At 45.7% G+C, this 25,260-nt stretch overlaps 1 protein-coding gene and 1 long non-coding RNA gene across 2 annotated transcripts in view; one reads left to right on the top strand and one right to left on the bottom strand.

Moving 5' to 3' along the window:
* Positions 1-25,260, bottom strand: part of DNAH8 (dynein axonemal heavy chain 8) — a 13,985,216-nt gene that overhangs the window by 8,832,940 nt on the left and 5,127,016 nt on the right. The gene's annotated exons all lie outside the window — the stretch shown is intronic.
* The window catches only part of LOC146813763 (uncharacterized), a 164,344-nt gene that overhangs the window by 123,186 nt on the left and 15,898 nt on the right, over positions 1-25,260 (top strand). The gene's annotated exons all lie outside the window — the stretch shown is intronic.

The following is a 25,260-nucleotide window of genomic DNA, read 5'->3' on the forward strand; positions in this document are numbered from 1 at the left end:
TCACAGGGCAAGCCCTGGCATCATCAGCTGAACACAGCTCAAAGTGCCAACACTGTTTAGAATAAGACAATTGTCATTCTCAACATCAACTATGGCACACATATCCCTCCTTGACTTTCACACATATGTCTGTTGCATGTTGGATGCTAACACCCCAATGTGCCAACAAGCACCACCCACACATTAGTTGTACATGCAAGTGAACATGTAGGAGTATGCCACTATACACACAGCACATCTCTTCCTACTGACTCAGTACAGGTGTACGGATGAAGGGATGGGCAGAGACTCATTTCACATGCTTGTGATGCATGCCAGCAAAATACTCTATGATGTACTCATGTCCTGATGGGCGATGCCACAATGGGGTGCATGGTGCACACTTGAACACAATGCAGGATCACTCATAGCAAGTTAAATGCCACGGCACTGGGATGCCCTGAAAGTCAGTCAACAATGTCTCCTGTCACAGGGCATCCAGACAATAACAATATGCACTGACTCACAATCCTAGCTCAGGGGTAAAGCTAACTCTGCAGATGACCGGCGCACTTGCCCATCCCCTGCAAACAACATATCCAGGACCCAGAAGGCCCCACATCATGCAAATCATACATATGAGTCTCTGCAAACACAAATCCCTGTACATTAACACATCACAGTCTGCCATGCATGTAACCCAGCTGCATGAAGGACACAGTTGCATACACCATTGTGCGCTGTCAGATGATCACACACCTATAAGTCACACAGGTCTTGTCTCTCACAGTCACATCTCTGATGTCCTGCTGACCCTCTGAATCATGGACACCGGAGTTGTAAGTAACAACAAGCCACACCCTAATGACACAGAGGCAGACACCTGAGGGCACATGTCACTAAGCACAACTAGCAATTTGATACACAGGAGTGGGATTACAGAGTGTTTCTAAATGCCCTTGAGGAGGCATGACTGCCCAGGTCTACGTGAAACAGTGTTTGGACCTGGACAGCAGTCAGGTGGCTTAGCAAGTGTGACATACTTGATATACATACTGCTGAGGCCCACAAATTGGAGTCCCCTGCTGCATGGGTTTGTTTGGAATACCCCAGCCACATGTTGCGAGTCAGACCAGCAATTGGTACACATCTCAGGGGCACACACAGATCACATGTCAGATCTCAGGCATTGTGTAAACAATTGACCCAACCATGAAACACACAACAGAGTCACGGGAACAGATGCAGACCGGTAGCTGAGGGATGGCTGACTGCAGGGACACAGTGCCCTAGTGACACAAGCAACAGACTGTAGGGGCCACACCTGTGGAACAGATGAGGAGGGTGCATCACACAATTGAGGGACATGAGTATTGGACTACAAGACCTACGTAATGTGGAAGTGTGACCAGGCCAAAAGACTGCTATTAGCATGTCAGACATAGTACACAGATCAGGCATGGACTTACCCCCTTTCTGCTGCTATCTGGCCTTCAGCTGCCTATCCAGGTCCGGGAAGACCACTGCCAGTATCCAGAGCATGTGGGGAGTCAGGGTCCGGTGTCTGCCCCTCCTGTGTGGAGGTGACAGCTTCAGCTGGACTCTAGCTATCCTCCGAGTCCAGCCCAGAAGGTCCTGCCACCTCTTCTGGCAGTTGCGGATCCGTCGCTTGTAGACCCCCACCGAACGAACAGCCCGGGCGATGGTCATCCACATCTCGTGCTTCTGGTGGGCATCAACCTTTGAGGATGACAAAGTGAAAAGTACATTAACACACATGCCCCAGATTTGTGCAGCACACATTTGGTGATACATGTCATCATCACAAAGGGAAATGAATTACACAGGTAGTGCAACCATGGGGAAGGAACATTCACCTGCATTCCTGACATGTTAACAATGCCTGGATAGTTTAAGCTTGCAATAATGCACTTTAGCGGCAGGAAACCTATTCATTACATGTACCTACACACTTTAGGGGATGAAAGTAGTCAGTGAGAATGCTTGCCACTGGTGTACACACTGCTAGTACTGCTAGTCAGACAACATGCATAATTAGGAAGGCACACTCACCTGCTCCCCTGGTTTACCATAGAGCCTGCTGTACTGTGGCAGGAGCCTGTCCAGCAGGGCCTGGTTCTCCTCCTCAGTGAAGGCTGGGGCCCTCTCCAGAGTACGTGCCATAGCAGGAGCCAGAGGATGCAGAGACAGCAGCAGTGGTAGCAGGGATGTGGTCCAGTAGCATGTAGTGCAGGCAAGTGAGCTCCCTGGGGGCCAGCCAGCCTTATATCTGTGCTGCAGAGGCAGACTCTGTGCCATGTGTCCCAAGTGAAAGGTCCAACACGGTTGCATTCTATGAATCTGGCCAATCATTTAAATGTAAGACTCGTACACGCCTTACGCATCGTTCCAATCTTCACCTTCATGGAACACTTGAAATTGCAACATTGTTGTAGGCATCCAACTGAATTTCCAGTGCACAACGCGTACAAGTTTTGAATCCGCATCCGTCTCCATGACAGTCATGAGCCAATGGGTGCGCCCGGCTCGTTCAACTGACTGTACAACGCATATTTTGAATATACACATGCACCCGTCTCCATACGATTCAATGGCCAAGGTGTACTCCTGTCTCGGACCATGCCATGTCCGACGGGTATGCAAGAAAATCAACCGCGTCGGACCTCATTGCACTCAATGACAAAGCGTACGCACAGCTCGGTCATGAACCGTGCAATGCGTACGCATTGTCACCCGCGTCGGACCTCATTGCATTCAATGACAAAGCGTACGCACGGCTCGGTCATGAACCGTGCAATGCGTACGCATTGTCACCCGCGTCGAACCTCATTGCATTCAATGACAAAGCGTATGCACGGCTCGGTCATGAACCGTGCAATGCGTACGCATTGTCACCCGCGTCGGACCTCATTGCATTCATTGGCCAAGGGTACGCACGGCTTGGTCATGAACCGTGCAATGCGTACGCATTGTCACCCGCGTCGGACCTCATTGGTGTGACTATTGTACGGCTGCAACTCACATTTACTGGCCAGGGACACCTATGCACACCTACCACACTACAGCATTGGCCACACAGTGTCCCATGGCATGTATGGCTGCATTCCCTGGGTGTTAGGGGGGGCACATATGGTTTGTTGGGTGGCCCTTTGTGCAGCCACTCCCAGGCTGTGCACATGTACATGGGGGCAGAATCCTTTGTGTGTTGTGCACATTACCACTGTGATGTGCAATTGTACAGTAATGGGCATGAGTCACGGACACAGTTTCAGGTTGGATATGTTTAGTACATGTCACATACACCCTGAGTCCTGGGGGTGATGGCATGTACGTCACAGTGAGACCTGTAGTCACAATACTGATGTGCACCCACAGTCTGTGTGCATGTTGTGTCTCAGATGTGTCTGATCAAATGTGCCCAATGGGTGACAGTCTCCACAGCCATGTGATATATGCATCAACCTTGATGGGGTGTGTGTCTAAGAGATGTATATGTTGGGCCGGCAGGAACAACAGTGGCCACTACCTGTGGGACTTACGCTTGCCTTGTGGTGTGTACGTCCTACGCCATGTCCATTGCTGTATCGTGGGATCCTGGGTTTCTGCATGGCAAAGATCTGTGATGCCTGGGAGACATCAGGCCTCACTTGTCACTATGGTGTGTGTTTGGAACGTTGCAGCAGTACATAGGTTGGGAGACACAGCCAGATGATTGGCCATTGCACTACATGGGACATGTGGAACTGAGACGTGGGGTGGTGGTCATGTAGGTGACATATGTGTCCATGCCCAACAGCACACACATCAGTACATTGTGTAATGTCATGATCTAGCATGTGAAATTGAGCCTGGTCATGGCCACATGGGTGGATGAACTGACAATCTTCCTTTGTGCATCTCTGTACCGCAGGGCACCCGCTGTCCATTGACCGTTCCCAGACCTTGCAACCATGCAGGAACGCGACTGCATCAGACGGTACCGCTTCACCAGGCCTCTGATTGAGGAGTTGGGGCCTCATCTGCTACCTGGCTGGACATACCCTACAGCACTGACCCCAGAGGTGAAGGTGATGGCAGCCCTGCACTTCTTTGCTACTGGTACCTTCCAGTACATTGTGGCTACTGCTGGTGGGATGTCGCAAACGATGTTTAGTCGGGTGCTACGCGATGTCTTGGAGGGGATGTTGCATTTCCTAGACCTGTATATCAAGTTCCCGAGCCCAGCTGAACACCCTGAAATAAAGGATGCCTTTTATACACTGGGGAGGATGCCGAACGTCATTGGATCTATTGATGGGACACATGTGGCCCTGATACCACCACAGGCACATGAGCAGGCATACCGGAACAGGAAGCACTACCACTCCATCAATGCTCTGGTGGTATGTCTTGCTGACATGTCGATCACACATGTGTGTGCACGGTTCCCTGGTTCTGCGCACGATGCCTACATTATGAGGAGTAGTCGCATTGCAACGCTGATTTCACAGATGCCAGCTCAGCATGCATGGCTTGTCGGTGTGTACTGACTGTTTCTCATTGTGTGTGTTTGTCAGTGTTGTATTCTGCACTCCTACAAAACCCAGCTACTTGTTCATTTTTGTGTGTGTAGGTGACTCCGGATACCCCAACATGCTGACACCCCTCAGGAACCCTGTGACACCAGCTCAGCTGCTCTACAATGAGGCACATGGTCAGAGCAGGAGGGTGATTGAGCGGACATTCAGCCTCCTGAAAAGCCGCTTTCGCTGCCTGGACAAGACCGGAGGGGCCCTCCCATATGAGCCAGCAAAGGTGTGCAAAATAATCCTTGTATGCTGCATGCTACACAAAATGGCAGTGCGGAAGGAGGTGCCTCTGATCCAGGATGACGATGACCAACCTCCGGCACCTGTGGAGGATCCCGGCCTGGGCCGAGATGCCAGTGATGATGAGGATGAGGGTGACGTCCGCTCACAGCTCATCAACAACTTCTTCACCTGAATGTGAGTTTCAAGGGATGTTATGTGAATGTATGGAGGTAGCCTGGAATGTGTTGTGGCAGCTCTGTTGCTGTCTGAGTGTGTCTGTGTGCCACTTGACTGGATGCGTGGAGTGATGTATCCATTCAGGTGGTGTGTACTCCACAATAGGGTAGTACTGCTAACTAGTTTTTGTGTAGGTTTCTTGCAACATGTTTTGTGCATGTGTATTGCATTTCTCTCCTGTTCTGCTGGGCTTTTGACTGTGTCTTGTGTCTGTCCTTCCCAGGGTACTTTGCCTGTTGCCTGACCCCCAACACCCAGAAGCCAACACCAGTGTGGAAGTTGACAATTACCATCAACTGATGTACCACACATCCCTGGACTTACATTCTCCAACACATTGTGAGTGTGTGTCCACTGTTACGTAGAATTACCGTGCAACTATTGTGGAATAAACGTGTTGCTGATGTGTAATGAACCTGTGCTACACTTTCTTATGTGCGTTGTCTGTCTTCCCACATCTGAGTGACATCTGCTTACCTCACCTGTGGACTTGTTACCACTGACTGGGTTTGGTGTTGTGTCTGTGTATGCCAATGTGTTTCAGGTCACCATCATTGTGTGTGATGAATAACATGACCATGGTGAGTATGTGTTGTGGTGCCATAGTGGTGTGTCTCCCTCATATGTGTCACATCAACATGACTCACCTTACGTTGGTCACATTGTTGCAGTATTTTGCATTTTTCGACATCTCCCTGAACATGACAAGTTGGAATTACAACAGAGGCAAGTATGGTGTACTGGTGAGTTTATTTTCAAACATGTGTGTGGGAAGTGCACAGGATGGTCGGTGCTGTACATTGGTTTTGGAATCCAAAGTTCACATTAGAGTTGGAAGTGCTGGTAGATGAAATGTCCAGAGTAAAGTCCACAGTCATCTGCTACATTGGCCCAACATGAACCCTCCATGTCATGTGGGCGAGTTGTGTGCGATTGGACAAGGTGAACGGGTTGCGCACAAAGAACATTGTCCAGAACAGGTTTAGAGGCCCTGGGGGATGTGCTGGGACATCTGCCTCTCACATGTCCTTCTTCGGACGACCCCTCTTCTTCCGGGGCGGGAGATCCTCAGGTGCAGGCCTCTGCGGTGCAGGGGACTCTCCGCCAGAGTCCTCCTCCCTCCCTGTGGTGCTGGCAGATGGTGTTGCGACAGATGTTGTGGCCGCACAGGGAGGTGTGGACAGGTTGGTGTTGATCTGGTGGAGGAATTGGAGTATGTCCTGATGCACCGCAGTAATGGCATCCCACTTGGCCTCCATGCGGGCATGGTGGGCAACCTGCTCGTGTTGCATGTCCTTGAGGATCCCCACTACCTGGCCAAATCCTCCGGTGCTATCCTGGTACGCATCTAAGATGCGTGCCAGGTGGGGGTCATCATGCAGTCCAGACCCCTCTGCAAGGCACGCCCTCTGCCTCCCACCCCTCCCAGCACCCTTATCCACACGGGCAGGACCAGAGGCAGGCCGCACAGGTGACACAGTGACCCCTTGGGTGGTGTTGCTGGTGGTGTTTGCTGTAGCTTCCAGGGGGTCCTGTGTCCCTGTGCTGTGGGTGTTGATTGGCCTTGGTCTGTCCGTGTTGGCAGGGGTACCCTGTCGGTGTCCAGATGCTAGAGGCGTGGGTACAGGGGGTGCAGATGTTGATGCTGCTGGTGCTGCATGATGGCTCACACCAGAGGGGCCAGGTTGGTCGTCGTCATCCGAAGAGGACAGTGAGAGTGTCAGACCAGAGAGCTCAGTGTCCGCCAGAGTCTGGGACTGGGTATCCTCATCATTTGGTGCTGGTTTGGTTTGGAAGAGACACACAATGTGAGTTATGTTTCTACATGCATCAATTGTTCACAAACATGACATTATCTACTTTTCGAACAGATGCCTGCCTGTACACTGCTTTTTTCCAGCTTGTCACGGACAGAGTTTGATATTGTTGTTGGCAATTTCCCAGCATAGCCTTGTGCTCCCCACAACTGAGCCCAGTGTCAGACATCTTGTCAGTCCCTTCCCACTCCCTGTGAGGCGAGTATGGTTTAGTTTGAGCTTGCTAGACCACGTGGGTGGGTGTAGATTGTCTTTGACAGCGAGTCCATCATACTCTTGGCTACACCCCCCGTCCCAGCATGCCCATACTTCCTCCCTCTTGACTCTGCTTCCCTGTGAGGGGGTGTGACAGCAATGTCAAGATGGCTGACTGTGTAGTCCTGATGTTTGTTGTTGGCCATTTCCCAGAATGGCCTTGTGCTCCCCACAACAGAGCCCAGTGTCAGACATCTTGTCAGTATCTTCCCACTCCCTGTGAGGCGAGTATGGTTCAGTTTGAGCTTGCTGGACCATGCGGGTGGATGTAGAATGTCTGTGACTGTGACTCCCACCATACTCTTGGCTACACCCCCCTTCCCAGCATGCCCATACTTCCTCCCTCTTGACTCTGCTTCCCTGTGAGGGGGTGTGACAGCAATGGCAAGATGGCAGACTGTGAAATCCTGGTGTTTGTTTGACTACAAGCCCAAAGTGAGCTCCTGTGCTTCACACAGCAGCACCCAGTACGGGGTATCTTTTGCTGATATTTCAATGCGGTGTGTGTCAATGCATTCTACCCGGTGAGTTGTGTGGAGTTTGTGTTGAGGGGGGGTGTCTCCACATGCTGGTAAGTATGGTCAGGGCTGTCAGTCCTCCTTCCCATCATGAAACATGCTTCCATTGTAGGGCGTGCAAGTTGTCTTTCAGGATGTCATTCAGTGGTGCCCTGCTTCTGATTTGCACACAACCCCTAGCAGGGCCTTGTGCTCCCCACAGCAGGACCCAGTGTCAGCCATCTTGTCAGTCATTTTCCACTCCCTGTGATGTGGGCATTTTTCTGAGAGGTCTTGATGGGCCAATCAGGAGGGGGGAGCATTATCTGTGACTACAGGCCCCATCATGCTTTTGGCTACACTCACTTCACCTGCATCCCCACTATTCCTTCCTAACAGTCAGCTGCACTGTGAGGTGGTGTGTTTGTGGTGGCAAACTGTCTGGCAGGGTCTATTTGGCTTTGTGCCACTGGCTTGCTCTATTTGTTTGTAGGTTGGTGCATGTCATGACACAGTTCCCAGTCACTATGAGATGGCAGGTATTGTGTTTGTCTGACTGGCATACACATCTTGGGCTGATTATCTATTGGTTAGTGCAGCTTTGCTTGCGGTGCATGGTTTCACTGTCCCCTTGCCACACAATCTTGGGTATGTTGTTTGTGTACTCTCCAGGCTCTGGGATGTCTGTTAGGCCATGGACGCTCTCTGGCGGTAGGATGTCCCGCACCTTCTCCTCCCAGGTCCTGAAGTAGACTGGTTTGGCAGGAGGGCCACCGCCGGTGCACTGACTCAGGGCGTGATCTTTTTTGATGAGTTTCTTGACCCTCCTGTGCTCGTCATACCACCTGTTCTGGATATCGTCCTTTGTGCACCTTGCTGGTGCTTGAGCGTTCACCTTGTCCACAATCCTCGCCCACATCTTGGTTTTCTGTGAGATGGGGGTCCTTTGGAGCAATGTACCAAACAAATGTGGCTCTACTCTGATGATCTCGCCTACCAGCACTTTTAACTCACTATCTGTGTACTTTGGATTCTTCTTTGGGGGCATGGTGATGGGTGCTGGTGGTGACGGATGTGTGTGTGTGAGGGTGCATGTGAGGGTGGTTTGGTGTTAGTTTTGCTGGGTGTATGTGTGTGTGCTTTTGTATGAGGTGCTGATGGTGTGTAAGTTGTGTGATGGGTGAGTTGCGAGTGTGTCTGTGGTTGCTGGGTAATGGTGTTTGCTGCTGGCTGTGTCTCCTGTTTGCAAGGGATGATAGTAGTGATTGTAGTCCTTTATATAGTTGGAGTTGTGGGTGTGTCTTTGTCCCATTTTTTTTAATTTGGTAATTATTGGCTTTGTCATTGCTTGTTTGGTCCTTTTTTTGTCTTTTTTCCGTTGGGTTTTGTAGGCATAAGGGAGACGTTCATGTGACGGAAACAGATGCTTCTGTTGTCTCGTGTGGGCTTCTCCGCCTATCGTCTGTGTTTGGTACGCGTTGGTCGCGGCGGTCTCTATTGCTTGTGTGCCTGGTTGTCTGTGTGTGTCGGTCGTGCGGCTTGGTCTCCGTGCGAGTCGGTCTGGTTTTACACGCATTGCATCGTACTGCGCGGATCGGACATCGCGGGTACGGGTCGGTTAGTTTCATTCCGGGTTCGTGTCGGTCGGTGAAAATCGCATCGGTTTTCCGGCCGGATCACTATTTTTGAGACGGCTCAGTTGTACGGCTTGTATTCCGTACGTGTCGGTTGTAATTCACTTGCGTTACATCGTACTGCACGGGTCGTACGGCGCTGGTACGTGTCGGTCGGTATTCGGTCCGGGTCTGTGTCGGTCGGTTCGTTTTGCGCCCGGAATCGGCCCCATAGTGCTTAAAAACGTATAACACCACTCCGGGACATTTGGTCACGCTTGATCAAGACGAAGTCAAAGTTTTCCGGCCGACCGCGATGGAGCTCTGGCTGGATACACTAAATGGGAGACCCCATTCAAAATTTTCCCTTCACATTTGGAAACCTTTCTGGAGCTTTTCTTCCAAGGGCAAAACTGCTCCTCACCAGGACGGATTCGGGGAGAGCTCGCTGATTTAAGTTTCCACAAGGCCTCAGTCAAATCCTGGAAGATGGGGCTCTGGAGCTTTTCAACTGGACAAACCTGCAGTTCAGGCCGGGTCGCAGTTGAAGGAGGCCGGCTTGACTCTCTCTGTCGAGTCAGTCATCTTATGGCGCTTTTCCCCAAAAATTCTCCAAACTTCTCTAATCTTAAGGAAGTGCTTCCTGAATGTCTCCTTTTGGGTTCAAAGTGCCCAAAACACAGATCCAAGGGTTTGGAATCTGCTGGATTGTCCTTGGAAGGTTGTGACCACAATTCTCACGATGCACCTAGCCAAATACTTAAAAGTAAAGTCTTGGTGGAGATAAGGAAGGTGGCATCTGTTAACTTGTAGCTGCATGGAGTTAATTCCTTAATCCTTCTTGGAGCAAGGCACAGTCCGTAGGGCTGTAGTACCAAATTGTGAAGCAGGCGCAATTAGTTCAGAGTACTGGGCCTTTGGGTGCAAATTCAGATTCCAGCAGGACAGTCCTTCTTTTCCTTGTAGTTTCAGGCAGCAGAACTGAGAAGCTGTGCAGCTCTCAGATGCCTATTCTCAGCTTCTGGGCAACTCCTGACCAGTGGGATGCAGAGTACATCCAGGCGTATGTTACTTCCTCAAAAGTGTGGCATCTTCTTGTTTTAGAAAGCACAATTCCTACAAAATCCATCATGGCTGAAACCAACTCACCATATGGCTCATTTCCATAGCCCTCTCCTCCTAACATCTGCATATTCCTTCTAAAGGATTGGGCTTTGTCCCTACAAATCAAGTAGACCTGTTACAAAGAATTTGTAGAGAGGGACTCACAAGGGGACACGGTGCTCAAGCCAATAACCACCTTTGTTCCGTCATTGTAAAAAGTACCACCAGAAATCGGTATTTTTGAACAGGCAGTAATTCATCAAATACAAGAATCAACTGGGATGCAGAGAAAGACATTTCACAATCTGACAAAGTTGGAACAGAAGGCGATGCTTGAAATGGTGAATGGTTAAATATCGATATGGCAAAATATCGAGTTTAAAACAAAATTTCAAACAAAAACTGCTTGAGCGCAAGGGCGCACTATTCACAAGCCCAATATGGTGCGTAATTTATGCAATATTCATACAAAACTTCAGAAAAGATAATCTAGAAACAATGATTAGTAATCAATGCGTTCTAAAAAGTACAGTGAATCAATAAATTCAATCAATAGGTTCACATTTGTTGGTTGTCAACAGATTCCTTAAAATAAACCCCAATAAATCTTGGAGGCAATGTAGAACAAATGTAGTTAATCGAGAGCATAACTCCAAAAGACAGAATAATATCAGTCCAACAACTGCTGTCTTCTTTATTATTTCCTTATTTTCTTATGTGGCTTTTCAAAGAAAATGATTTACACCAGCATCACGGTTTCCCAATGCATTTCGGTATAAAAACCTTTGTCAGGGGAACACTGCAAAAACATATATATAATGTGCAACATATCTGACAATCTATGGGGCCGATTCACAGAACTAACTTAAGACAAAATCCTAAACTTACTACTTTTGGTATTCACAGAAGTTAGGATTTTGTCTTAAGTTTGGCTTAAGACAAACTTAAGACAGACTTAAGACAGTCTTAAAACAGACTTAAGACAGTCTTAAGACAGACTTGAGACAAACTTAAGACAGACTTAAGACAGACTTAAGACAAACTTAATACAAAATCCTAACTTAAGTCTGTCTTAAGTCTGTCTTAAGTTTGTCTTAAGTCTGTCTTAAGAATGTCTTAAGTCTGTCTTAAGACTGTCTTAAGTCTGTCTTAAGACTGTCTTAACTCTGTCTTAAGTTTGTCTTAAGACAAACTTAAAACAAAATCCTAACTTCTGTGAATACCAAAAGTAGTAAGTTTAGGATTTTGTCTTAAGTTAGTTCTGTGAATCGGGCCCCTTGTATTTCTATATGAACACACATTTACAGGTTTATTGTGAAAACTGATTGGTAGAAAAAAAATAGTGGTGTCAGGCCCAAACACCAGATTTCTTCATCAGGAAGTGTGTGTTGAATAAATTTTTCAATCCATGAATTCCATAGGTGATGGCGTAAATCTTTAAAAACCATGCAGAATGAGTTAATGTCACAAATCAAAGCAATGGGAATGCCCCGTGTACAGAACGTGTAAAGATGTGCAAGCAACACCGCAACAAATCGTGAAACAACACTCTGTGCGCAACACAAGCGCCCTTGCGAGGTGGAAAACGGATTGTGGTATTTCCAAGAGATTTAAAGTGTCAAGAAAGAAGCTCATGCTGACTCGTCTCCCCTGTGAAGCGCAGGAGGACTCACCTCCATAAATGCCAGAAATACAACTGTGAAGCTGCTACATATGTGTATCAAAGATATGAACTCTGCAAATGGTGAGAAAACAAAAACAAACAAAGCAAATAAGTGTAAACTAATACTGTTCTAAAGTTGAATAAAGTGTCCGACAACGCTCAACAAACAACCATGGTATTCCACCTACTCACGGCGAAAACGACTGCACGTGGACCATTAGTTTCCGGTTATAATATGAGTTCCTCAATGTCAAAAGTGTCTCTGTGGAAAATAATTACGATTAATAATACCACCACAGTTGCGGGTAGCGTTTAGCTCAAAGGACTATGATTACAAATGCACCCAACTTTCGTGTGTTTACCTTCAGTGCCGATACGCGTGTGCAAGAAGTCTACTCCATAGCCGTAAGCGTCAGACCGCTCCGGTTTCTCCAAGTGAGCATCTACGTGTGCGTCAAGACGGATGTGCACTAAATATAGAAAACGGACTCCCATAGCCGAGTGAAGAGTGGAAACAAACGAAGAGACTGGTGGGTCTCAACAGCTAGTACGCGTCGAGTCAAAATAAAAATAAAAAGGATGAAGAAGAGAATGTTCGTATTCAAGAAACATGGGCTGAATACCAAACATACAAGATATGGTGTGAAAGTGTACGCAACTATAAAAAATGACAAAAAAAGTGACTGTCAGTCAGTCAGTGATAACTTTATTTCGGTCATAAGACCATAAAAGTACACATAAGTGCATCAAAAATTACAATAAGGCAATAAATAAGCATTAACGATTAAAACATTTTTAAAAAGAAATTAAACTACAAGTTATCAGTGAGAAGGAAATAAATACAAAAATTAATTAAAAAAAGTTTGTCTCCTACGCCACATGCTATGTAAATAACGAGATACTGCGAAGACAATAGGGGGATGGGTGTCATAAATTAGGGACCTACAAGCCTGCATAAAACTATAAAAAATGACAAAAAAAGTGACTGACCAATATGATTGAGACAGGAACCCTCTTATATAAAAAACTCATATAAAAAACTAGCGCGTACCCCCCTGTTTGGGATGCAACCATGTGTATATAACCGAGAGTGATGGTGAGCATTCTGCATGTTTTTTAGGAGTTAATACACCCTTTATCAAAAATCAGCAAGAAAATTGTTGATAAAAACAAACAATTGTAAATTGATAATCCCAATAAATGAAAAGAAAAGCTGTATTCACAAAAAGTAAATGAGTTCTATCTTATCATTCAACCCACAAGGACTCATGGTTTTAAGGAATCGTATCCAAAATGTTTCTCTTTGTGCCAGATACCTGGCGGTATCAACATGTGGCAGTACCCACGCCTGCTCTAATATAGTAAAGCGTAATTGTGGTATGGTGTGTTTTTTTTCACTCCAATGCACTGCTAAGAAGGATTTCATATTGGCAGTGCGAATTAAGCTTTTATGCTCAGTCAATCTAGTTTTAATTTTCCTAGTGGTTCTTCCCACATAAACTAGTCCACAAGGACATTTAATAGCGTAAATGACCATAATGGTGTGTGTTTGAGCTGGATTAATTTCCCTGTGTGTGGGTATGTAAATTTGTCACCAACAATCACATTGCCACAGTGACTGCAGTTGTGGCATTTTCTCATACCTAGTTTGACGGTATTGGAACTCGGTAGAACTTTCTTACCTAAAATTTCTTTAATGTTCTTTGATCTGGAAAATGCAAAGATAGGTGTGCCATGAAAGACTTCCTTAAAATCGTGTTCTTGCTCTATGATTTCCCAACGCTTTAGGATACACCGTTTAATCGCGGTGGCAGCTGTGGAATATTTCAAAACGCAAACCTCTCTTTTTGATGCGGGTTTCATGGATTTTTTTAAACGCTGTGATCTATCAATGCTGCAAGCTTTTTGTTTGGCCGATTCTAGAACTTCAATTGGATAGCCTCTGTCTAAGTATTGTTGTGACAATGCCTCAATGTCTAACTTACCCTGGATGTCATCTGAACTGATTCTACGGACCCTGATGAATTGTGATAATGGTAAATGATTTTTAAGAGCCAATGAGTGAAAACTGTTGTAATGTAGAGCATTATTCCTAAAATTATTCCTAAAGTATCGATATTCCTAAAATATCGAGTTTAAAATATCGCGTGGACATAATATGGACTGTCAAAAATATAGTAGTGCAGAATATCAAAATGCAGGTAAGAAATATTGTTTGTCATAATATCGAAGTTAGTAATATCGTAATATAGTTGTTAAAAATATAGATTTTTTTTGTGTTTTAAGTGTTAGTATATGTGTTAAAAGTATGTATTATTTTTGTAATGTATATTTAAATTTTTTTAAAGTAATGGATTTTATCTTAATTAATTTTTGTGTAATTTAATTTCATAGCGAGTTGTGGGTTTATAGGAAAATAGGGTGGGAAGTAATTTAATTATAATATATTTTTAAAGAATCATTTAGAAGTAATTAATTATATGTTAATTACTTTTTGCGTAATTTAATTCTGTAGCGGTTTGTGGGTTTATAGGGGAATAGAGAAGGAAGTAATTTAATTGCAAATAATTAATTATTTTATTAATTAATAATTTAGTATTTAATCATTTATATTGTTAATTAAGTTAATTAATAGATTATTAATTAATTATAAATTGATTAATAACAATTCCAAATTAATTGGTAATTATGATAATTGTGTTATTTTTTTATTAATTAGTAATTAATTAGATATACATTTTTAATAATTAATTTGTAAATATGTTAATTGTGTACTTTTTTAGGAGTGGGTTGAGGGTTTATAGGGGAGTAGGGTAGGAAGTAATTTAGTTTTAATGTCATTTTTATTATTTTATATATTATATTTATAAAAGTAATTTTGTTGTGTTAATTGTGTGAATTAATTCAGATTTGATGGTTACCAATTTTATTGTTGATTGTTTTTAGTTAAATAATTAATTGTTAATATGTTAATTTATTAATATTTTACAATATTGTAGGTGAAGTTTATAGGGGAAAATGGTGGGAGGTAAATTAATTTTGGAGTGGGAATAGTAATTTTTACCCTCCCACTATCCAACACTTTCCCTACTGTTGCATTCACTGGAGTGGGAATAGTAATTTTTACCCACCCGCTATCCAACACTTTCCCTACTGTTGCACTCATAGGAGTGGGAATAGTAATTTTTACCCTCCCGCTATCCAACACTTTCCCTACTGTTACACTCGGTGGAGTGGGAATAGTACATTATTCCAACCCGCTATCCAACACTTTCCCTACTGTTGCACTCACTGAAGTGGGAATAGTAATTTTTACCCACCCGCTATCCAACACTTTCCCTACTGTTGCAATCACTGAAGTAGGAATAGTAATTTTTACCCTCCTGCTATCCAACACTTTCCCTACTGTTGCACTCGCTGGAGTGGTGTACTGCTCGATTTTCCCGGCCTTCCGGTGTTATAGAGCGATCCATATGACTTCAGTCTCTTTCCATCCAAGTCTAAGGACTGGAGTAGTGAATAGGGCCTGTCTATTAGACACTTTTGACACAATCCCGTGCTCCTACCCATAGCTCAGGGCCTACACACATAGCCTAGGGGATAGATTCGGTAGCCTTGAGGATAACTTGCCCTATAGTGAGGGTATTTCATAGAGCTGTGTTGAATTCAGGCCTGGTAGGCCTTAAACGGGAGAGATATTATTCACTTCGACATGATCCTGTGTCCTTCCCCATAGATCAGGGTTTGCATACATATCCTAGGGGATAGATCCGTTAGCATTAGGGGTAATCTGTTCTGTAGTGAGGGTATCTAATGGAGCTGTGCTGCATTCAGGCCTGGTAGGCCTTAAACGGGAGAGACTCCATCTTTCCTCCTGCTCTGGCAGCTTGGGAAGTTTCTAGGTCATAGGCAGTGTTTTAGTTATGAGGTGTTATTCGCTCGGAGAGAACCGGTTCAGGCCGGCCCTTATCGAAGGATTGTATTTTTCTTCATGCCGAAGACACTACATCAGGCCGGCCGGCTGGGAAAGTGTCCTTGGTGCGGGGAGGTACAGGAATTTGGTGGGCGGCAGGTTTCGAGCTGGAAATTTCCATGAGAGAATGCACATCTATATTAGTGAAAGTCTGAGGCAGACACTTGCACTTGCTTCTAGACCATAGGCGGCATCTGGCCGTTAGCAGAAAAGCTATTACTTATTCCAGGGAAGACGGATGACGAACTCGAATCTAAAGAGGACAGAGTAGCCGACAGGGAAGAGGTTCCAGTGACTCGGAGAGGGAGAAGGGAGCAGACCCACAACTGTAGAGGGGTGACTTCCAGGCGAAGCCGAGGCATAGACGAGAAGGGAACCTAGATGACCAGTGAGCACGGGCTACGTACCATAAAGGTGAAGTCGACCCCTTTTTCTTTAGAGTATACAACTTAACCTTTCACTTTCCTTGCAGGTTGTCTATATATATAATGTATTCTGCGAATGTGCATGTGGCATTTAAATAAAGTATTTAGCTTGTTGTACGTTAGCATGTGTTGTGTACTTTTGTATAGGAGGATAGCCTATTCTTTAGTCAGAGTTGCCTTAAAATGAACAGAGGTTAATCCTGGTCAGGTAAGTGGTAACTGGATGAGGGGGAAAACAAGCCCCTCGAACTAGAGAACAGGTTGTGCTCAACTAATAGTCTTTGTGTGATCTGATATATGGTAATCCCGATTCCCCTGTTGTGTACCATAGTAATAATAGGATGAGCTCGTGCTAAGGCTGCCGTGTAGGTAGGAGATTCTGGACCTGACTGAGGTCGCGAGACTGTGTGTGTTGCTGCCGAATGGGTAGGAGATTCTGGACCTGACTGAGGTCGCGAGACTGTATGTAGCTACCGGATGGGTAGGAGATTCTGGACCTGACTGAGGTCGCGAGACTGTGTGTGTTGCTGCCGAATGGGTAGGAGATTCTGGACCTGACTGAGGTCGCGAGACTGTGTGTGTTGCTGCCGAATGGGTAGGAGATTCTGGACCTGACTGAGGTCGCGAGACTGTGTGTGTTACTGCCGAATAGGTAGGAGATTCTGGACCTGACTGAGGTCGCGAGACTGTGTGTGTTGCTACCGGATGGGTAGGAGAATCTGGGCCTGACTGAGGCCGCGAGATCGTGTGTGTCGCTACCGGATGGGTAGGAGATTCTGGACCTGACTGAGGTCGCGAGACTGTGGGTGCTGAGATTGCGAGGCTGTGAGGTCTTGATATATATATATATTAGGAATTCTCTGTCCTTAGGTAGTACATATATATATGCTTATTTAGGTGTAAAAAGGCCCTAGGGAGGGGGTAACGTTCTGTTTTGGGTCAGAAGGGCTCTGTAGAGCAGGTTCTACCCAATCCAAAAACCAAAGCAGAACATTTGGCGTCACGAACTGTTTACGTAATCTGTGTGCGTTGTGGTTGTCTTGTGTTTGCTTTCGGCGTGTGCGTGATTTTCTTTTTTGTATATTTGCGTGTATACTTTTTCTTTCTCTTTCTTTCTCTCTTCCTTTCTTTTCTCTGCGTTTCTTTTTCTTTCTTTTTCGCGATGTTTTCTAGGAAATCGAAATCTACTCTTAAATTGTCCGTTGATATTCCCGGATGGGATTCAACGCCTTATGGTGCCTTGGCCCGAGAGTGGGCTGATTCTACTGGTCTGAGTGAAAATTGGAATTCTTCTTTGGAGTCGGCGGAACCGGCTGACGTGATTGCTTGTTTGCAGACGGCACCTGTCTTGAAGGGTGAGGAGGTTCCCGCTTTGGGGCGCAGAGGTTGGGTTATTCTGTCTGCGTATCGGATTCTGCATGAGAGGTTGCTGAAATTGCAGGTCTCTTTTAAGGATGCGGAATCACACCTTGTTGAGATTCAGAATTCTAACACTTTATTGCGGTGTCAAAATAAGTTGCTTTCCGACAAACTTGACACTTACCAAACGGTTGCCGAAAGGGCGGCTGTGCGGATTGCTCGTTATAAGTACAAGAACAGGCGTGGTCGTGTTTCGTCGCGTAAAGTGCGTCTGGTCGTGGCGAAAGCTGGACTGGATTGGAATCCTGATGAATGGGATGGTAATATCTGGGACTCGACTACGTCTTGTTCCTCGGGTGAGGAATGTGCTATGCATGAGCTTTCTCGTTCCCGTCCTGACAGTAAGTCTACTTCTCGCACCTCTGATGGTGCACCCCGTGATTGCGCTCGTTCTTCGGGCGGGATTGATACTTTTCACACTGACTGTCCCTCTACTCGCACTGCTCGGGCTCCTTGTGATGCTCGTCCCGTTGTTTCTGCGCACCCGGTTTTTCGTCGGAAGTTGCAGCAGTCTCCCAATGCTCCGCAGGGTGTTTCTTTGGACTGTTTGGAAGATTTTACCCAGCAAGAAATTAGTGATATTTTGCAACGCTTTCGGCAGCGGACTGGTGAGGCTTTGCTCACGTGGATGGTGCGCCTTTATGAACTAGGCGCTGCTGGTATTATGTTGGATACTGGCGATTGTTTGAAGTTTTGTTCTTTGAGTTTGGATTCTACTGTGCAAGATCATTTTCGTAACTATAATGGTGGTGGTCAAATTTCTTTGCTCCAATTGGCGACTGAAGGTTGCAATTTGAAGTATCCTACTGAATCTGACTGGCCTGTCAATGACAAGCCGTGGTATACCTTGCGTGATGCTGCGCAACGTCTTAAGGAGGAAGTGATGAAAACGGCTATTTTTCTGGGCACTGCTGACAGGTTGCTTGATGGGTTGTTGACTTCTTCGGTGCGGAATCGTATCATTCGCTCTTCTCCTGTTGCCTACAAGCAGGTCATGATGACTTTGTTGATTAACCAGACTGGTAATGTACTATCTACGGTGTTGGAGTCGGTACGCCAACTCGGTGAGTTGGGTGAGTGGTTTAAACCTGAACGTCAGTCCCGGTCTGACACTCGTACTCCTGGTGAATATAAATTTACTAGACGTGATATCTTTACTGGTCTTTTGGCTAATGGTGTGCGTCGGGAGGATATTGATGGTGAGACTACTGCTCGTTTGTGGGAAATGTTTCGCAAACGGGGCTTGGACCGGAAGGAGGGTGCCCGGCGTGTTCGGACGACTGAGTGTGATCGTGGTTGTTCTGATGGTAGCGGTGATGATGATCGCCGTGGGCGCTTTGATCGTCGTGATGATCGGCGTCCTGTACGTGATCTGTCTCCCCGTCGAGAGCGGGACAGGGAGAGAGAGGGGGAAAAGGAAAGGGGGAGAAATGATCATGCTTACAGCAGACGTAGAGATGATAGGGATCAATCCCCTGAATTGAGAAGGAGGGAGGATCGATACAGTTTGGCCGATCGAAACTCGCAGTGCAATGTAGAGGACAGGAATCCATTTCGTAATAGAGATGGATATGAACAGGAGGTACCGATACCTAAGAAACGTGAGAGTCTTTATCCTGATTTGTCCTGGTACACAGAATGCAGTAAGAATGACTAGGAAATAGGTCAAGCTCCGGTACACAGATGGGCTCACAGAGATAATAGACCCTATGTAGATATTGATATTTTTTGGAGACATCGTAATATCCAAAGGGCCCGAGCATTAGTTGATACAGGAGCGGAGGCCACTCTTATTCATGGAAAATCAAAGAAATTTACAGGGCAGCCTTTCACTATTACCGGATTAGGAGGAAAGGAAACCCCTGCAGTTCAAACTTTGCTTGAAATGAGAATAGGTAGAATCCCTAGAAAGGAATATTCTGTATTAGTGGTGCCACTTCTAGAATTCATAATTGGAATTGATATTTTGAAGGGAATGACATTGCATCTTGATGATGGGTGTTACCAATTTGGAACGACGCATTATATCTCGTCCAGACCTATACGGGTTGGTCGTTTAAGGATGCCCCCCATACAAGTTCCCCAGGCGACCAAAGTGGTTTGTCAGAAGCAGTATCGTATTCCGGGTGGTCATGAAGAGATTAGTACCACCATTCAGGAGTTGGTTGATGCAGGCGTTATAACTCCAGTTACTTCTGCTTGGAATAATCCTGTTTGGCCGGTGCGTAAAAGTGATAATTCTTGGCGCATGACTGTTGATTATCGAGAATTGAACAAACACACGCCCTCTTTGACTGCTGCAGTACCGGATGTTATCACCCTGATTGAAAGAATCCAAACACATCCAGGTACATGGTATGCGTCCATCGATATTGCTAATGCTTTCTTTTCTATTCCAATTGCCCCTGAGTGTCAGGAACAGTTCAGTTTTACGTGGAATGGGCGTCAGATGACGTTCAGAAGTCTTCCTCAGGGCTATGTGCATAGTCCTACGATTTGTCACCGGCTGGTGGCAGAACACTTGATTGAGGTACCAGTTCATCCCAAAATCCAGATATGTCATTATATTGATGATGTTTTGATCCAAGGCGAAACACAAGAGGATGTTCAGACACAATTAGATAGAGTCATTGAGTGTCTGCGTGGGAAAGGTTGGGAGATCAACCCGGACAAATTACAAGGTCCGTCTCAAGCTGTAAAATTTTTAGGTATTAATTGGCATGAGGGACACCGCGAGGTGATCCCTCAAGTTAAACAGAAAATTCTTGATTTTTCGGTTCCGAGGAATAGGAAGGAAGCCCAAAGATTCATTGGTTTATTTGGTTTTTGGCGCCAGCATATTCCTCATTTGAGTCAAATATTGGCCCCTTTGTACCGAGTTACACGTAAAAAGAATGCATTTGAATGGGGTAAGCAACAGCAAGATGCATTTAGTCTGGCGAAAGAGGCAATTCAACATGCTATGGATCTCTGGCCTGTACGTGATGGTGATGTGGATTTGAATGTGTCTGTGCAAGGCCCTTATGCAAACTGGAGTCTGTGGCAGAAACAAGGCAGGTGTAAAGTACCATTAGGGTTTTGGACCAAAAAGCTACCTGATGCTGGTGAGCGTTATACACCCTTTGAGAAGCAGCTACTTGCTTGTTATTGGGCTTTAGTGGATACCGAGCAATTGACTTTGGGACATGACATATTCTTGCGTCCTGAAATTCCTATTATGCAGTGGGTTTTGAGTTCACCAAAAACTCATCGAATTGGGCATGCTCAGGAGGCGAGTGTGATTAAATGGAAATGGTACATACAAGACAGGGCACGTGTGGGTCCGAAAGGAGTTGCGTCTTTACATGAGCAAGTGGCACAAGCACCATCGACTGAGACTGAGAGTGAGTGTTCCGTACCTTTAGAACAGGAGTCTCCTGTCAAGTGGGGTAGACCTTTTGATGATTTATCCGTCGAGGACAGGAACCATGTGTGGTTCACAGATGGGTCAGCAAAGTTTATTGGAACGACACGGCACTGGAAGGCGGTGTCTTATAATCCGATCACACAAAAACTGTTGAGCACAACTGGTGAAGGGAAGAGTAGTCAGTTTGCCGAGCTCTATGCCGTTTACCAAGTTTTGAAACAGGAGTTACCTGGCGTATGCCACATTTTCACCGATTCCTGGTCCACTGCCAATGGACTGGCTGTTTGGTTGCCGACCTGGCATTCCCATAATTGGAGGTTACACTCCAAAGAGTTATGGGGAAAAGAGTTATGGCAAGAGATTTGGGAAATGCTCCCACAGAGTACTGTTACCATCTTCCATGTGGATGCTCACACCCCAATAGACTCTCTTGACAAATTTTTTCATAATATTGCAGATGAGAAATCTAAAATTGCTGAGGCAGTGGTGGACAGACAAGATCCTGATATTGCGGGATTGGCGAAATGGGCACACCAGAAGGCAGGACACTTTGGAGACAAGGCCACTAGCAGGTGGGCTGCTGATAGAGGAATTTATATTCCCCTGGATCTAATCAAAAATGTTATTCTACATTGTCCCGTCTGTCAGCATATCAGACAGCGTAAAGTACCTCAAATTGTTAGAGGTCATTTACATCGTGGGAAACTGCCCGCTCAAATTTGGCAGATTGATTACATTGGACCCCTTCCCATGAGTAGAAATTGTCAATATGTTTGTACAATTGTCGATACATATAGTGGTTTGCTGGTAGCTTTTCCATGTAAGCAAGCCACCCAGTTGAATACCATAAAGACATTAGAATTGATTATGATGTATTATGGTGTGCCATTCCAAATTCAATCTGATAACGCATCCCATTTCCGTGGAAGATTGGTACAGGAATTCTGTGTGGAAAATAATATTGAATGGATATTTCATATACCTTACTACCCGCAGGCCTCAGGCCTGGTGGAGAGATTGAATGGCCTGCTAAAGGATCAACTGCGTAAATTAACAGATGACAAGTATAAAAATTGGCGAGACTTTTTACCCCAAGCACTATTGATTCTGAATAATCGTCCTTTTTTAAATGCTGAATCTCCACTTATGCGTTTGTTTCCCCCAAAGGTTGAGACTATGCCTAATGTAATCAATGAAACTGTGATGTATTGGGAGATTACTTCCGGAGCTCTGGCTCCATGCAGAGCGACCCCAGGGTCGGCAGGCTTAGATTTGCATGCTATGGATGACACCGTTCTGGAAAGTAAAAATCGGGTCATCATTGCTACCGGTGTTGGTATTCATATACCACCGGGGAATTTTGGATTGATCGCCCCTAGATCGGGGCTGGCTGTAAAAGGCATCCAGGTACTTGGAGGGGTCATTGACAGCGACTATCAGGGAGAGATTAAGGTACTTCTGCTAAATAGCAGTGAGAATGACTTGCTGATACACCGCACCGACCGGGTGGCTCAATTACTCATTATGCCTGTTTTCAGTGGTGAAATAATGAAAGGCACTGCCCCAATTTTGCTAACTGTACGAGGCCAGAAAGGCTTTGGCTCTACGGATAACCCTGGGGCCAAGGTTTGGGTGCAATCGCCTAAGAATCCCCCTGAACAAGCAGAGGTTATTGCCACCGGTCAGGATAATACCATTTTGGTTATGAGGCCAGGGAAAGATAGCTGGGAAGCTGTCCCAGCTGATAAATGTTATTTACGAGAATGATTAATGCCTGTATTTGGTTCTTTTTCAGATCATTCTTTGGATTGTTGCTGCAGGATGTGTCGGTACTGGACACCGTTCGGTCCCGCGATTGGTATTAGGATGCGCCCGCAACTCTGGCGGGCGCATCCTACATTTTTTACATTTCGACGGGGGGTGCTGTCAGCAGCACCCGCCGCAATGCAAAAAAGGCATCTTTGCATTTGCATGCACAACGTGACAGGCACCGCGCGGTGCCTGCCACGTTGTGCATGCAAATGCAGAGGGGTACCATAGGTAACCCTCATGTGCACCCCACCACCCCCCAAACACCCGGGGGGCTCGCAACGGGCCCCCAAAGAATAAACGGCATGCCTTTCCATGGCGGAGTCTCCGCCATGAAAAGGCAATTCACTACCATGATACGAATATGGATGGCTGTTCCTGCAAGGCACTGACACCATATTGCTGGGCTTTTCCTCCTGGTAGGCAATCGGGCGGATTGCTTACCGGTGGAAAACCGGTGGACGGTCTTCCCGTCCGCCAGGGTTTCCCCCGCCATCGTAATGTGGCGGAGGGGAAAAGTTATGTGGGCGGTGACTTTTGGTGGGTGGCGATCCACCCGCTATAATAATAGACCCCTAAGAGTCATCAAAAACATCTTGTTCATGGAGAATTGGGATTATCAGACTCCGAGACCCTTTATATTGTGTCTAGCAGAACTAGCACTCACGAGGAACTTCTTCCTTGTACTTACAAACCCATAGTTCTTGTTTAGAGGGTGGATGAGAGGCAAAACGAACGTGTAACAGGTTCAGAGAAGCAACGTATAAAAGTTGAAAACAATTTTAAAAAGTCAGGTACGCTTGGTTTGCATTCTTTGGAAACAGCCAAGGTGTTTCGCCTAAACAAGGGCTTCTTCAGGGCGATTAATGATGCCGTGTATGTTAGGCCAGAGTGGCGGGCATGACAGGAAAAAGTAGGCATAGTAGGTACGTGGGGTCAGCAGTAAAGAAGCTTCAAACTCTAAGGACCGCCTGTGGGTCTATCTCACTGCGGTCCAGTATTATCCAGTCCGTACAGTTGTATTCATTCTGTTGCTATGTTAATTTGTTTGTCGATCGAAGTGTAGTATAGAAGGAGCCGTGTCAGGATGCCGTCCTATGGTCTACGGGATGAAAGGCAGATGGTACTTCAATGGGAAGTCGTTTCGCACCCAGCATAGCATGCCTGTATGTCCATCATTTTGAAAACAAGTACATACACTCTCCACCAAACCCTTTTTGTAACCAAATAAAGGTATGGCGAAGGTACATCGATGATGTATTTCTTGTCTGACATGGCGACAGCGCTTCAGTGGATGAATTTCCTACATGGCTGAAAAGCAGAAATCATTTTCGATTTCTTACATGAACTATACCAATGGAAGATTTACCATTCTTGGACTAAACGGAACAAGGGTAAATTGACGAGTGAAGTATATCACAATCCCACAGATAGAAACAATCTACTATCCTTGCATAGTTTCCATCCTAAGTCTCCTAGGGAAAACTTCCCTTGCAGGCAATTCTTCGGCTTGTGGAGGAATTGCTATGAAACAAAGGACTTCAAGAAAGAAGCGGAAAAATTGAGTGACAAACTTTAGGAACGGGATTACCCTTAACATGTAGTGAGAAGGGTCCCTTTTGGAGACTCATGAAAGAGAAAGAGATAATAGAAATATCTGTGTCACTACATTTAGTACTGCTTTCAATTGTGTAAAAAAAAAGATCATGAAAAATCGGTGCATCTTGAACTCTAATGGACTGAACTTGAAAAGCCCACTTTTCTCTTCTAAAAAGAGTTAGAGTATTAGGAATATTTTGGTACACTAGACCCCAGAATGTCAAACCTAAGGTAAGAACTTATCTAACACCCTAGGGCCTGTCTCCCATCACAGGACATTATGGCAGTGGGACATGTAAAGCCTGGCCACTGACTATAAATACAAAATCAGTAGATCTTGACCTCAAGTATCCTTGGGAACAAGGAATCATACCACCTGTAATTCAGAGAACGTAATCTATTTGATGAAATACCCATGTGGCTACCAATAAGTAGGCATGACTACCAGACACATAAAAGCTGAATTTTAGAGCACATGAGTAACACCAGGTGCAAAAAGACGGTGACAAAATTAACTGCACACTTTCTCCAGAAAAGACATTCAGAAAAAGGCAGGAGATGGGTTGTTATAGGTAAACCGTATACTCCCATCATAGTTAATAAATTTGCTAATTTTTTGTTGCAGCGAGAGCAAAGATGGGTACACAGGCTCC

Source organism: Triturus cristatus, chromosome 6 (assembly GCF_964204655.1).
Source record: "Triturus cristatus chromosome 6, aTriCri1.1, whole genome shotgun sequence".
In the NCBI taxonomy this organism is placed as follows: Eukaryota; Metazoa; Chordata; class Amphibia; order Caudata; family Salamandridae; genus Triturus; species Triturus cristatus.